Source organism: Carassius auratus, unplaced genomic scaffold (genome assembly GCF_003368295.1).
Source record: "Carassius auratus strain Wakin unplaced genomic scaffold, ASM336829v1 scaf_tig00216414, whole genome shotgun sequence".
Classification (NCBI taxonomy): Eukaryota; Metazoa; Chordata; class Actinopteri; order Cypriniformes; family Cyprinidae; genus Carassius; species Carassius auratus.
This window is the reverse complement of record NW_020528559.1, coordinates 25,637-35,948: the sequence shown is the minus strand read 5'-3', so window position 1 is coordinate 35,948 and position 10,312 is coordinate 25,637. Positions and strand designations below refer to the sequence as shown.

The 10,312-nt window shown below is 42.0% G+C and overlaps 6 non-coding genes across 6 annotated transcripts; all 6 read right to left on the bottom strand.

Annotated features, from left to right (window-relative positions):
* Positions 1–1,716: 1,716 nt before the first annotated feature.
* trnai-uau (transfer RNA isoleucine (anticodon UAU)) lies at positions 1,717–1,810 on the bottom strand. The gene is made up of 2 exons: positions 1,773–1,810; positions 1,717–1,752 (listed from the first exon to the last, which is right to left on the bottom strand). It is a non-coding gene; the product is annotated as a tRNA-Ile (tRNA).
* Positions 1,811–6,311: 4,501 nt separating this feature from the next.
* Positions 6,312–6,405, bottom strand: trnai-uau (transfer RNA isoleucine (anticodon UAU)). Its single transcript has 2 exons — positions 6,368–6,405; positions 6,312–6,347 (listed from the first exon to the last, which is right to left on the bottom strand). It is a non-coding gene; the product is annotated as a tRNA-Ile (tRNA).
* A 374-nt stretch (positions 6,406–6,779) lies between these two features.
* Positions 6,780–6,873, bottom strand: trnai-uau (transfer RNA isoleucine (anticodon UAU)). The gene is made up of 2 exons: positions 6,836–6,873; positions 6,780–6,815 (listed from the first exon to the last, which is right to left on the bottom strand). It is a non-coding gene; the product is annotated as a tRNA-Ile (tRNA).
* A 317-nt stretch (positions 6,874–7,190) lies between these two features.
* On the bottom strand, positions 7,191–7,285 carry trnai-uau (transfer RNA isoleucine (anticodon UAU)). Its single transcript has 2 exons — positions 7,247–7,285; positions 7,191–7,226 (listed from the first exon to the last, which is right to left on the bottom strand). It is a non-coding gene; the product is annotated as a tRNA-Ile (tRNA).
* Positions 7,286–7,659: 374 nt separating this feature from the next.
* Positions 7,660–7,753, bottom strand: trnai-uau (transfer RNA isoleucine (anticodon UAU)). The gene is made up of 2 exons: positions 7,716–7,753; positions 7,660–7,695 (listed from the first exon to the last, which is right to left on the bottom strand). It is a non-coding gene; the product is annotated as a tRNA-Ile (tRNA).
* Positions 7,754–8,070: 317 nt separating this feature from the next.
* trnai-uau (transfer RNA isoleucine (anticodon UAU)) lies at positions 8,071–8,164 on the bottom strand. Its single transcript has 2 exons — positions 8,127–8,164; positions 8,071–8,106 (listed from the first exon to the last, which is right to left on the bottom strand). It is a non-coding gene; the product is annotated as a tRNA-Ile (tRNA).
* Between the last annotated feature and the right edge of the window lie 2,148 nt (positions 8,165–10,312).

Genomic DNA, 10,312 nt, shown 5'->3' with positions numbered 1-10,312 from the left:
TGACCAGCTGATTACTGTCTTATAAGTAACGCACGCTGATGCCACTGGAGCTGGTGACAGAACCTTGCTTGAAGAGGGCATTCTTTACTAAGCTGGTTTCAATGAGACTCATCTTTCAGAACACCCTGTGAACTTTCTTCTAACTGATTAAAGATATCTGATTTTCAACGTATATTTTATTATCTTAATTTCAACTGATTGTATATGTTAGGCTATGAACTCAATTGCTACTGAAATATCTCTCGCTTTCTAAAACCTTGCTCCAGGTGAGGCTCGAACTCACAACCTCGGCATTGCTCTGCTGAATACTGTCTTATAAGTACCCGCGCGCTGACCGATTGCGCCACTGGGGCTGACATCTTTGACGCCATTGTAGTTTTGACCGATTGCGCTACTGGAGCTGTTGACTCGAATACATATTACCAAAGACTAACTGATTACAGACATCTGCTCTTCAACCAGTCTTTAATATTAAGCCATGACCTTAGCTGGTGATTGATTGTTTGATTGATTACTGTCTTATAAGCATCGCGCTCACCGCTTGCACCACTGGAGCTGATGACTAGTTGAGACATTGTACCTTTTGACCAAATGCACTACTGGAGCTGTTGACTCAACCGCATATTACTGAACAGTATGGTCTTTAATCAGACTGATTTTCAAAACTACACCGTGATCTTTCTTCTAGGTAAAAACACGAATCTTGATTTCAACTGATTGTATATGTTAGGCTGTGACCTCCATTGCTACTGAAATGTCTCGCTTTCTAAAATCTTGCTCCAGGTGAGGCTCGAACTCACAACCTCGGCATTGCTCTGCTGAATACTGTCTTATAAGTACCGCGCGCTGACCGATGCCTGACCGATTGCGCCACTGGGGCTGAAAACTTTGTGCGCCATTGTAGTTTTTGTCCGATTGCGCTACTGGAGCTGTTGACTCGAATACATATTACCAAAGACTAACTGATTACAGACATCTGCTCTTCAACCAGTCTTTAATATTAAGCCATGACCTTAGCTGGTGATTGATTGTTTGATTGATTACTGTCTTATAAGCATCACGCTCACCGCTTGCACCACTGGAGCTGATGACTAGTTGAGACATTGTACCTTTTGACCAAATGCACTACTGGAGCTGTTGACTCAACCGCATATTACTGAACAGTATGGTCTTTAATCAGACTGATTTTCAAAACTACACCGTGATCTTTCTTCTAGGTAAAAACACGAATCTTGATTTCAACTGATTGTATATGTTAGGCTGTGACCTCCATTGCTACTGAAATGTCTCGCTTTCTAAAACCTTGTTGCAGGTGAGGCTCGGACTCACAACCTCGGCATTGCTCTGCTGAATACTGTCTTATAAGTACCGCGCGCTGACCCGATTGCGCCACTGGAGCTGACTTCTTAGTTCGCCATTGTAGTTGTTTACCGATTGCACTACTTGAGCTGACTACATTGACCAGCTGATTACTGTCTTATAAGTAACGCACGCTGATGCCACTGGAGCTGGTGACAGAACCTTGCTTGAAGATGGGCATTCTTTACTAAGCTGGTTTCAATGAGACTCATCTTTCAGAACACCCTGTGATCTTTCTTCTAACTGATTAAAGATATCTGATTTTCAACGTATATTTATTATCTTAATTTCAACTGATTGTATATGTTAGGCTATGAATTCAATTGCTACTGAAATATCTCTCGCTTTCTAAAACCTTGCTCCAGGTGAGGCTCGAACTCACAACCTCGGCATCACTCTGCTGAATACTGTCTTATAAGTACCGCGCGCTGACCGATTGCGCTACTGGAGCTGTTGACTCGAATACATATTACCAAAGACTAACTGATTGCAGACATCTGCTCTTCAAACAGTCTTTAATATTAAGCCTTGACTTTAAATGGTGATTGATTGTTTGATTGATTACTGTCTTATAAGCATCGCGCTCACCGCTTGCACCACTGGAGCTGATGACTAGTTGAGACATTGTACCTTTTGACCGAATGCACTACTGGAGCTGTTGACTCAACCGCATATTACTGAACAGTATGGTATTTAATCAAACTGATTTTCAAAACTACACCGTGATCTTTCTTCTAGGTAAAAACACGAATCTTGATTTCAACTGATTGTATATGTTAGGCTGTGACCTCCATTGCTACTGAAATGTCTCGCTTTCTAAAATCTTGCTCCAGGTGAGGCTCGAACTCACAACCTCAGCATTGCTCTGCTGAATACTGTCTTATAAGTACCCGCGCGCTGACCAATTGCGCCACTGGAGCTGACATCTTAGTTCGCCATTGTAGTTTTTTACCGATTGCACTACTTGAGCTGACCACATTGACCAGCTGTTTACTGTCTTATAAGTAACGCACGCTGATGCCACTGGAGCTGGTGACAGAACCTTGCTTGAAGATGGGCATTCTTTACTAAGCTGGTTTCAATGAGACTCATCTTTCAGAACACCCTGTGAACTTTCTTCTAACTGATTAAAGATATCTGATTTTCAACGTATATTTATTATCTTAATTTCAACTGATTGTATATGTTAGGCTATTAACTCAATTACTACTGAAATATCTCTCGCTTTCTAAAACCTTGCTCCAGGTGAGGCTCAAACTCACAACCTCGGCATTGCTCTGCTGAATACTGTCTTATAAGTACCGCGCGCTGACTGATTGCGCCACTGGGGCTGACATCTTTGTGCGCCATTGTAGTTTTTGACCGATTGCGCTACTGCAGCTGTTGACTCGAATACATATTACCAAAGACTAACTGATTACAGACATCTGCTCTTCAACCAGTCTTTAATATTAAGCCATGACCTTAGCTGGTGATTGATTGTTTGATTGATTACTGTCTTATAAGCATCACGCTCACCGCTTGCACCACTGGAGCTGATGACTAGTTGAGACATTGTACCTTTTGACCAAATGCACTACTGGAGCTGTTGACTCAACCGCATATTACTGAACAGTATGGTCTTTAATCAGACTGATTTTCAAAACTACACCGTGATCTTTCTTCTAGGTAAAAACACGAATCTTGATTTCAACTGATTGTATATGTTAGGCTGTGACCTCCATTGCTACTGAAATGTCTCGCTTTCTAAAATCTTGCTCCAGGTGAGGCTCAAATTCACAACCTCGGCATTGCTCTGCTGAATACTGTCTTATAAGTACCGCGCGCTGACCGATTGCGCCACTGGAGCTGACATCTTAGTTCGCCATTGTAGTTTTTTACCGATTGCACTACTTGAGCTGACTACATTGACCAGCTGATTACTGTCTTATAAGTAACGCACGCTGATGCCACTGGAGCTGGTGACAGAACCTTGCTTGAAGATGGGCATTCTTTACTAAGCTGGTTTCAATGAGACTCATCTTTCAGAACACCCTGTGAACTTTCTTCTAACTGATTAAAGATATCTGATTTTCAACGTATATTTATTATCTTAATTTCAACTGATTGTATATGTTAGGCTATGAACTCAATTGCTACTGAAATATCTCTCGCTTTCTAAAACCTTGCTCCAGGTGAGGCTCGAACTCACAACCTCGGCATTGCTCTGCTGAATACTGTCTTATAAGTACCGCGCGCTGACTGATTGCGCCACTGGGGCTGACATCTTTGTGCGCCATTGTAGTTTTTGACCGATTGCGCTACTGCAGCTGTTGACTCGAATACATATTACCAAAGACTAACTGATTACAGACATCTGCTCTTCAACCAGTCTTTAATATTAAGCCATGACCTTAGCTGGTGATTGATTGTTTGATTGATTACTGTCTTATAAGCATCACGCTCACCGCTTGCACCACTGGAGCTGATGACTAGTTGAGACATTGTACCTTTTGACCAAATGCACTACTGGAGCTGTTGACTCAACCGCATATTACTGAACAGTATGGTCTTTAATCAGACTGATTTTCAAAACTACACCGTGATCTTTCTTCTAGGTAAAAACACGAATCTTGATTTCAACTGATTGTATATGTTAGGCTGTGACCTCCATTGCTACTGAAATGTCTCGCTTTCTAAAACCTTGTCCCAGGTGAGGCTCGGACTCACAACCTCGGCATTGCTCTGCTGAATACTGTCTTATAAGTACCGCACGCTGACCGATTGCGCCACTGGAGCTGACTTCTTAGTTCGCCATTGTAGTTTTTTACCGATTGCACTACTTGAGCTGACCACATTGACCAGCTGTTTACTGTCTTATAAGTAACGCACGCTGATGCCACTGGAGCTGGTGACAGAACCTTGCTTGAAGATGGGCATTCTTTACTAAGCTGGTTTCAATGAGACTCATCTTTCAGAACACCCTGTGAACTTTCTTCTAACTGATTAAAGATATCTGATTTTCAACGTATATTTATTATCTTAATTTCAACTGATTGTATATGTGAGGCTATTAACTCAATTACTACTGAAATATCTCTCGCTTTCTAAAACCTTGCTCCAGGTGAGGCTCAAACTCACAACCTCGGCATTGCTCTGCTGAATACTGTCTTATAAGTACCGCGCGCTGACCGATTGCGCCACTGGGGCTGACATCTTTTTGCGCCATTGTAGTTTTTGACCGATTGCGCTACTGCAGCTGTTGACTCGAATACATATTACCAAAGACTAACTGATTACAGACATCTGCTCTTCAACCAGTCTTTAATATTAAGCCATGACCTTAGCTGGTGATTGATTGTTTGATTGATTACTGTCTTATAAGCATCACGCTCACCGCTTGCACCACTGCAGCTGATGACTAGTTGAGACATTGTACCTTTTGACCAAATGCACTACTGGAGCTGTTGACTCAACCGCATATTACTGAACAGTATGGTCTTTAATCAGACTGATTTTCAAAACTACACCGTGATCTTTCTTCTAGGTAAAAACACGAATCTTGATTTCAACTGATTGTATATGTTAGGCTGTGACCTCCATTGCTACTGAAATGTCTCGCTTTCTAAAACCTTGTTCCAGGTGAGGCTCGGACTCACAACCTCGGCATTGCTCTGCTGAATACTGTCTTATAAGTACCGCGCGCTGACCGATTGCGCCACTGGAGCTGACTTCTTAGTTCGCCATTGTAGTTTTTTACCGATTGCACTACTTGAGCTGACCACATTGACCAGCTGATTACTGTCTTATAAGTAACGCACGCTGATGCCACTGGAGCTGGTGACAGAACCTTGCTTGAAGATGGGCATTCTTTACTAAGCTGGTTTCAATGAGACTCATCTTTCAGAACACCCTGTGATCTTTCTTCTAACTGATTAAAGATATCTGATTTTCAACGTATATTTATTATCTTAATTTCAACTGATTGTATATGTTAGGCTATGAACTCAATTGCTACTGAAATAGCTCTCGCTTTCTAAAACCTTGCTCCAGGTGAGGCTCGAACTCACAACCTCGGCATTGCTCTGCTGAATAATGTCTTATAAGTACCCCTCGCTGACCGATTGCGCCACTGGGGCTGACATCTTTGACGCCATTGTAGTTTTTGACCGATTGCGCTACTGGAGCTGTTGACTCGAATACATATTACCAAAGACTAACTGATTACAGACATCTGCTCTTCAACCAGTCTTTAATATTAAGCCATGACCTTAGCTGGTGATTGATTGTTTGATTGATTACTGTCTTATAAGCATCGCGCTCACCGCTTGTACCACTGGAGCTGATGACTAGTTGAGACATTGTACCTTTTGACCAAATGCACTACTGGAGCTGTTGACTCAACCGCATATTACTGAACAGTATGGTCTTTAATCAGACTGATTTTCAAAACTACACCGTGATCTTTCTTCTAGGTAAAAACACGAATCTTGATTTCAACTGATTGTATATGTTAGGCTGTGACCTCCATTGCTACTGAAATGTCTCGCTTTCTAAAATCTTGCTCCAGGTGAGGCTCAAATTCACAACCTCGGCATTGCTCTGCTGAATACTGTCTTATAAGTACCGCGCGCTGACCGATTGCGCCACTGGAGCTGACATCTTAGTTCGCCATTGTAGTTTTTTACCGATTGCACTACTTGAGCTGACTACATTGACCAGCTGATTACTGTCTTATAAGTAACGCACGCTGATGCCACTGGAGCTGGTGACAGAACCTTGCTTGAAGATGGGCATTCTTTACTAAGCTGGTTTCAATGAGACTCATCTTTCAGAACACCCTGTGATCTTTCTTCTAACTGATTAAAGATATCTGATTTTCAACGTATATTTATTATCTTAATTTCAACTGATTGTATATGTTAGGCTATGAACTCAATTGCTACTGAAATATCTCTCGCTTTCTAAAACCTTGCTCCAGGTGAGGCTCGAACTCACAACCTCGGCATCGCTCTGCTGAATACTGTCTTATAAGTACCGCGCGCTGACCGATTGCGCTACTGGAGCTGTTGACTCGAATACATATTACCAAAGACTAACTGATTGCAGACATCTGCTCTTCAAACAGTCTTTAATATTAAGCCTTGACTTTAAATGGTGATTGATTGTTTGATTGATTACTGTCTTATAAGCATCGCGCTCACCGCTTGCACCACTGGAGCTGATGACTAGTTGAGACATTGTACCTTTTGACCGAATGCACTACTGGAGCTGTTGACTCAACCTCATATTACTGAACAGTATGGTATTTAATCAAACTGATTTTCAAAACTACACCGTGATCTTTCTTCTAGGTAAAAACACGAATCTTGATTTCAACTGATTGTATATGTTAGGCTGTGACCTCCATTGCTACTGAAATGTCTCGCTTTCTAAAATCTTGCTCCAGGTGAGGCTCGAACTCACAACCTCGGCATTGCTCTGCTGAATACTGTCTTATAAGTACCGCGCGCTGACCGATTGCGCCACTGGAGCTGACATCTTAGTTCGCCATTGTAGTTTTTTACCGATTGCACTACTTGAGCTGACCACATTGACCAGCTGTTTACTGTCTTATAAGTAACGCACGCTGATGCCACTGGAGCTGGTGACAGAACCTTGCTTGAAGATGGGCATTCTTTACTAAGCTGGTTTCAATAAGACTCATCTTTCAGAACACCCTGTGATCTTTCTTCTAACTGATTAAAGATATCTGATTTTCAACGTATATTTATTATCTTAATTTCAACTGATTGTATATGTTAGGCTATGAACTCAATTGCTACTGAAATATCTCTCGCTTTCTAAAACCTTGCTCCAGGTGAGGCTCGAACTCACAACCTCGGCATCGCTCTGCTGAATACTGTCTTATAAGTACCGCGCGCTGACCCGATTGCGCTACTGGAGCTGTTGACTCGAATACATATTACCAAAGACTAACTGATTGCAGACATCTGCTCTTCAAACAGTCTTTAATATTAAGCCTTGACTTTAAATGGTGATTGATTGTTTGATTGATTACTGTCTTATAAGCATCGCGCTCACCGCTTGCACCACTGGAGCTGATGACTAGTTGAGACATTGTACCTTTTGACCGAATGCACTACTGGAGCTGTTGACTCAACCTCATATTACTGAACAGTATGGTATTTAATCAAACTGATTTTCAAAACTACACCGTGATCTTTCTTCTAGGTAAAAACACGAATCTTGATTTCAACTGATTGTATATGTTAGGCTGTGACCTCCATTGCTACTGAAATGTCTCGCTTTCTAAAATCTTGCTCCAGGTGAGGCTCGAACTCACAACCTCGGCATTGCTCTGCTGAATACTGTCTTATAAGTACCGCGCGCTGACCGATTGCGCCACTGGAGCTGACATGTTAGTTCGCCATTGTAGTTTTTTACCGATTGCACTACTTGAGCTGCCCACATTGACCAGCTGATTACTGTCTTATAAGTAACGCACGCTGATGCCACTGGAGCTGGTGACAGAACCTTGCTTGAAGATTGGCATTCTTTACTAAGCTGGTTTCAATGAGACTCATCTTTCAGAGCACCCTGTGATCTTTCTTCTAACTGATTAAAGATATCTGATTTTCAACGTATATTTATTATCTTAATTTCAACTGATTGTATATGTTAGGCTATGAACTCAATTGCTACTGAAATATCTCTCGCTTTCTAAAACCTTGCTCCAGGTGAGGCTCGAACTCACAACATCGGCATCGCTCTGCTGAATACTGTCTTATAAGTACCGCGCGCTGACCGATTGCGCTACTGGAGCTGTTGACTCGAATACATATTACCAAAGACTAACTGATTGCAGACATCTGCTCTTCAAACAGTCTTTAATATTAAGCCTTGACTTTAAATGGTGATTGATTGTTTGATTGATTACTGTCTTATAAGCATCGCGCTCACCGCTTGCACCACTGGAGCTGATGACTAGTTGAGACATTGTACCTTTTGACCGAATGCACTACTGGAGCTGTTGACTCAACCTCATATTACTGAACAGTATGGTATTTAATCAAACTGATTTTCAAAACTACACCGTGATCTTTCTTCTAGGTAAAAACACGAATCTTGATTTCAACTGATTGTATATGTTAGGCTGTGACCTCCATTGCTACTGAAATGTCTCGCTTTCTAAAATCTTGCTCCAGGTGAGGCTCGAACTCAAAACCTCGGCATTGCTCTGCTGAATACTGTCTTATAAGTACCGCGCGCTGTCCGATTGCGCCACTGGGGCTGACATCTTTTGCGCCATTGTAGTTTTTGACCGATTGCGCTACTGCAGCTGTTGACTCGAATACATATTACCAAAGACTAACTGATTACAGACATCTGCTCTTCAACCAGTCTTTAATATTAAGCCATGACCTTAGCTGGTGATTGATTGTTTGATTGATTACTGTCTTATAAGCATCACGCTCACCGCTTGCACCACTGGAGCTGATGACTAGTTGAGACATTGTACCTTTTGACCAAATGCACTACTGGAGCTGTTGACTCAACCGCATATTACTGAACAGTATGGTCTTTAATCAGACTGATTTTCAAAACTACACCGTGATCTTTCTTCTAGGTAAAAACACGAATCTTGATTTCAACTGATTGTATATGTTAGGCTGTGACCTCCATTGCTACTGAAATGTCTCGCTTTCTAAAACCTTGTCCCAGGTGAGGCTCGGACTCACAACCTCGGCATTGCTCTGCTGAATACTGTCTTATAAGTACCGCACGCTGACCGATTGCGCCACTGGAGCTGACTTCTTAGTTCGCCATTGTAGTTTTTTACCGATTGCACTACTTGAGCTGACCACATTGACCAGCTGTTTACTGTCTTATAAGTAACGCACGCTGATGCCACTGGAGCTGGTGACAGAACCGTGCTTGAAGATGGGCATTCTTTACTAAGCTGGTTTCAATAAGACTCATCTTTCAGAACACCCTGTGAACTTTCTTCTAACTGATTAAAGATATCTGATTTTCAACGTATATTTATTATCTTAATTTCAACTGATTGTATATGTGAGGCTATTAACTCAATTACTACTGAAATATCTCTCGCTTTCTAAAACCTTGCTCCAGGTGAGGCTCAAACTCACAACCTCGGCATTGCTCTGCTGAATACTGTCTTATAAGTACCGCGCGCTGACCGATTGCGCCACTGGGGCTGACATCTTTTTGCGCCATTGTAGTTTTTGACCGATTGCGCTACTGCAGCTGTTGACTCGAATACATATTACCAAAGACTAACTGATTACAGACATCTGCTCTTCAACCAGTCTTTAATATTAAGCCATGACCTTAGCTGGTGATTGATTGTTTGATTGATTACTGTCTTATAAGCATCACGCTCACCGCTTGCACCACTGCAGCTGATGACTAGTTGAGACATTGTACCTTTTGACCAAATGCACTACTGGAGCTGTTGACTCAACCGCATATTACTGAACAGTATGGTCTTTAATCAGACTGATTTTCAAAACTACACCGTGATCTTTCTTCTAGGTAAAAACACGAATCTTGATTTCAACTGATTGTATATGTTAGGCTGTGACCTCCATTGCTACTGAAATGTCTCGCTTTCTAAAACCTTGTTCCAGGTGAGGCTCGGACTCACAACCTCGGCATTGCTCTGCTGAATACTGTCTTATAAGTACCGCGCGCTGACCGATTGCGCCACTGGAGCTGACTTCTTAGTTCGCCATTGTAGTTTTTTACCGATTGCACTACTTGAGCTGACCACATTGACCAGCTGATTACTGTCTTATAAGTAACGCACGCTGATGCCACTGGAGCTGGTGACAGAACCTTGCTTGAAGATGGGCATTCTTTACTAAGCTGGTTTCAATGAGACTCATCTTTCAGAACACCCTGTGATCTTTCTTCTAACTGATTAAAGATATCTGATTTTCAACGTATA